Raw genomic sequence first — 5,227 nt, 5'->3', positions numbered from 1 at the left:
GAAAACCAAAGGCTCCTTGGTTAGGGACTAGGATCCCAAATTCCTTGGTTATCGCTGATGCACGATCCTTGGGTTTCGAGATGAGTCAGGGTCCATTTACGACGGACCCAATAAAGACCAGCCTCACTTTTTAAAATCCAGTGCGTAAATCGACTTGGAGTAAATCAATGTTGGTCAAAGTTTGTTGTCGTGGGACCCACAGGTCTTCTCTGGGGTTCTTATATGAATGGGCTGTGGGCAAACTGCTAAGTGGGCTCCATATTGGCCTTTTTGAAGGCACGGACCTTTCGGTTTGAAGGGACTTTTGGGTTCTTCACTGTTAGCCCCCCAAAATCTCGATTTTTTGATGTTAGGCCCTGAATATTTAAATGTGTTGAAATTAGTCTCCCTAATCTTTATATTTGAAACTGGTCCTCAAGTCTTCCTATTTTGAAATTATTCTTGTATTTTGATATTATTCCCACCAAATCTTTCAAGGGTTTTGAAATTAGGGGCTATTTGGTTCAAGCAAAATTTTGGCATTTGGTGCGGATTGTAAAATTTGGGATCAAAAAGCGTTTTTTTTATGTTGGAATTCCATATTTGTTGTTTGTTTAAATAATCTTTTTAGAACATTGAATCCCAAAAATACAAAAAAACACCTAATTTATAGAATTTGCCAAATTCTCTCAATTGGAAAGGATTTGGCAAATAACGTAAATGGGTATGTTTATCTTTCTTTTTATACATTTGTATTTTTATTTTCTCGTGGGAGGTAACTTCACCAGTGTAAGCATATTTAGTTCTTCTTTTTTAGAATTTGTTATCCAACACTTTGGGGTAAAACCAAACATTATATTACAAATTTTAGGATATGCTTTTCTAAAATAATGTTGAACCTGACAAAATATTAGAAATCCCAAAGTATGTATAAAACCCTATGGATTTGGAAACTCTCTATTACAAATCCTAAAATTTTGATATTTGAACCAAATAGCCCCTTAGCCTCCTAAATCTTTCAACTAGCCGCAAAACAACCAATTTTTAAAATATTTACAAGCTTTGGGGTACTAATATTAATAGGGTTTTATATGGAAATCACCTTTAAAATAGTTGTGTAATACAACAACCACCTTTATTGTTTAGTTTACCTAAGAACCACATTTAAAGTATATTTCGTTTCAATCAACCATTAAAACTCATTTACTGTTGATTTTTTTATCAAAATTACTTTAATACCATTTTTTTACTATCTCTCTCCTCTCTCTAGGGCCCATAGATCTCGACGGGTAACGCAACGAGGGTGCTGCAGCGGCCGGCGATGAATCTCGGTTGGTTTCCCCTTCTCTCTATGGCGCTGGCCCCAATCTCGTTGTGAACCCATCGGGATCTGTTGTGGATAACAGCCGCACCCACTGCCCGCGCCGTCGTCGAGATCTGTGGGCCTTATAAAGAGGAGAGAGTGTGTGTGTGAAAAAGGAGATATTATAGGAATTTTAACAAAAAAGTCAATAGGAAATGAGTTTTTGTGGTTGATTAAAATGAAATATACTTTAAATGTGGTTCCAATTTAAGTTAAACAGTAAAGGTGGTTCTTGTATTATACTCCTATTTTGAAGGTGCTTTCTATATAAAAAAACCCATTTTAATAATTTGAATATTTGATAGACTAATTTCAAAACACTTAGGGTTGTTTGGTTCATAAAAATTTTAGCAGTTGGGGTGGATTACGAATTATAGGATCAAAAATTGTCATTTTTTGGATTTTTGGATTCCATAGTTAATGTTTGTTTTAATAATATTATTAGAATGTTTAATCCTTATAATGTAGAAGGCAGCTATTTTTAAGAATTTGCCAAATCCTCTCAATCAGAGACTTTTTGGCAAATTATATAAATGAGTATGATTATCTTAATTGCTATATCAGGGTACTTTATTCTCTTATGGAGAGATAAGTTCACCAAGGTACCTCGTTCTTTTTTAAATTGAAACAAATAATAAATTACAAATTCTAAAAAAATTTATCCTATAATATTGGGTTGGAACCAAACAAGAAATTGTAAAACTTTAGAATATGTTTTCCTATAATAATGTTGAACCAAACAAAATATTAGAAATACCAAAGCATGTATAAAACACTATGGATTTGAAATTCTCATGAGATCAGAAATCCTAACTTTTTAGGATTTGAACCAAATAGCCCCCTTAAATTTTGGGGGATCAATTCAAAATATGAAAAACATGAGAGCTAATATTGAAAAAGACTATTAAAATTTTCCATTACTATTGTTGTACACCCATGGCGCACAAGATGGAGGAGGCGTGAGGAGACAGATGACATTTTTCTTAGGGAATTTTCAAGTTTATTTTCTTTCACATGAGTTCGAAAGGTTTGCAACGGGAAATTTCAGCTTCTTTTAAATAACATTAATGATGAATAAGTATATCGCAAGAGACTACTCCGTGTTTGGGGAGGCTTATTTTTTCAGATTGGCTTTTAAGTTAGATTTTTTATTTCTATCAATTTAGTAATGTGTCAAATAAATTAGCTTATAAGTTCTATTTTTAAAAGTTGGTATACACTAACTTATGAAAATCTACCTTATAAGCTCACTTAGAAAAAGCTAATTTTCACCAAACAAATCACTATTCTACCCAAACAATTTTGCAATTTTTTAATCAAAATAGTTAAAAGCAAAACTAGCATAACTTATAAGCATGAAAAAATAAGCTTTCCCATACACCATCGGCTCACCCTGAATACTACTTATAAAAAAGTGAACTGAACTCTATTGCTGACCCACATTTTGGTTTCCATTCGGGCAATGGTTTCCATTCGGGCAATGTAGGACTACACGGAATTCGCATATCATGTAAATCAATCAATATTAATTAAAATTAAGAAGAATACCTAAAATATTTTTTGAATTTTTTTAATAATTCGTCCCCAAGATCAATCTGAAAATAGATTCCTCAAGAGAAAAAAACCTCCAGCTGAAATCCTGTCACTGAAAAGGAGCAATACTGAGATATATGTTCTCACTTTTCTATTTCTTTATTTATTGTGCTTCTCATAAGGCAAGATAAGGCTACATATGAACCCTATATATAGGATTAAACTTGCCTTATAGATTTCAATTTTAAAATAATTCATAAATATTTAAAATAATTTCTATAACAATTAAAGATAGAATATTATTTTCATAACAATTAAAGATAGAATATTTTTTCATAACAATTAAGGATGGAAATAGAATTGCATTGCATGTAAACATCTTCTAATGACATTAGTGAGACCAATTGAGCCCCACATCGAGAATTAATTATTAATCAAATTAATAATTTTAATTTAACAATCAAATCCCTATCCAACCAACAGTTCATAAAAGCTCTTCCATAATATGAGGTTAAATATTTGTGAATAATATTACCTTACACTCAATTCCCTCCAGCATCATATTTTTAGGCAACTTTACTGAGCATGATAAATCACCTATTTGTTCATGCCTAAAATTGTAATCGACATGAACATAAATAAAAATCATTATAAAACACCAAAATATTTTATTTTTATAAAAAATTAAATTTAAAAAATAAGTTTCAAACCCACCCGTCGATGGAAATAAATACCTTCATGGAATATGCATAATAAATTAACTCATCAAAATAAGTATATTGGATCCTATCTAGATATCCATCATTTCCCTAAATAAAATCTAGTAACCCAACATTTTAGGTTATATAGTACTTGTAAAACAAGCTTAACCATCATATTAAAGTATACTAAATTATCAAATCAAAAATGATAATATATTAAGTCAAATGTACCATGTAACAATTCAAATTCTCTATCTCTTATATAACTCGTCCTAGAAAATTTAAATATGGTCTAATGCTACACATATCATAATATGCGCTTATGACATAAATCCGGGGAATCTCCATTCTCGGTAGTTGAGACCCACCACCACATCTCACATGTCAATGTCATGCATAATAACTTGTTATAATAGAGCTATCATTTACTAGTTATCAGTTAAGCATAAATTTAATAAAACCTCTGAACTACATCGTATCTATAAGCAAGTGACCATTATAATGCATGATCTAACAAAACGATTTCTAAGATACCCAAATAATATGTGCAATAATAAAACTTAATTAGTATTAAATACATATTACATAAAAATGTATTGGATGTGTTAGGGCATATAACGCCACTCTAGCAATACAATCATGACATAACTCGGTTTCACGCTATTCTTGTCTCGGACGAACACTAAAACCTTGACATTATTGCTCTATCCTTCATTTGTAAGGGGCTGTTTGTTTGGTTAAAAAAAGAAAGGCCCATTTGAAAAACTGACACCCAAGAAAATGACCCAAAATTGCAACTTTACTTCATTATCTTGTGATTGAGCTATTGGGAAAAAAATAAAAGGGAACTGAAAATAGCTGCCAACTCATATAAACCAGAAAGAGTCTTTCCCTCACAAAACCTCTGAAATCGCTCGAAAACTGATCCAAGGCTATAAAAAAATTAGGGATCATATTGTTTTTCCGCTCTCCTTTCCCCCTAGGATTTACCATCACCGCACCGTTCTCCCTCTCATTTTATCCTCTCCCGCCAATTTCTCACGCCACCTTCTGTTAGTTCTTTGAGCGGCACCGCTTTGTCTGTTCTCCGACTCCAACGCTCTCTCCACCATCAAAGGTACTACATCCTTCATTCTCCAATATGTTTATTTTTTTTTTTTTTTTTGCAAATTATTGGGAAATTATCATATGTAATCATAGATTCATAGATCTTTGTCCTATTTTTCCAAGGAATTATTGATGGATTTATGTTTGTCATTGATCTGTAAGATTATTTTTTTGATGTATTACTAGCAAATAAGTTTGTTTGTGAAGAATATTCTTGGCATTTCCTTAGAAAGGTGGGATTTTTATGACTTAATTTATATGTGAGATTTTGAGAAAATTTTAGTAAATAATATTTATAGAGTATGCAAATCAGTGGCAACATCCATTTTTTACCCATTTCATCGAGTAGTCATTGGAATTGATCAAGCTCGCTGAACTTATATTTCGCTCGCATAATCACAATATAAGTTTGCATGCTCACTGTTTGATGAAATTGCTCATAGAACAGATGTGTTTCTTGGGTTTGGGATTGTTGCATATGTTTATATGTTTGATTTGTGTGTGTGTGTGTGTGTGTGTGTGTGTATATATATATATATATATA

Source organism: Asparagus officinalis, chromosome 7, assembly GCF_001876935.1.
Source record: "Asparagus officinalis chromosome 7, Aspof.V1, whole genome shotgun sequence".
Taxonomy (NCBI): domain Eukaryota; kingdom Viridiplantae; phylum Streptophyta; class Magnoliopsida; order Asparagales; family Asparagaceae; genus Asparagus; species Asparagus officinalis.
This window is presented reverse-complemented; position numbering follows the sequence as displayed.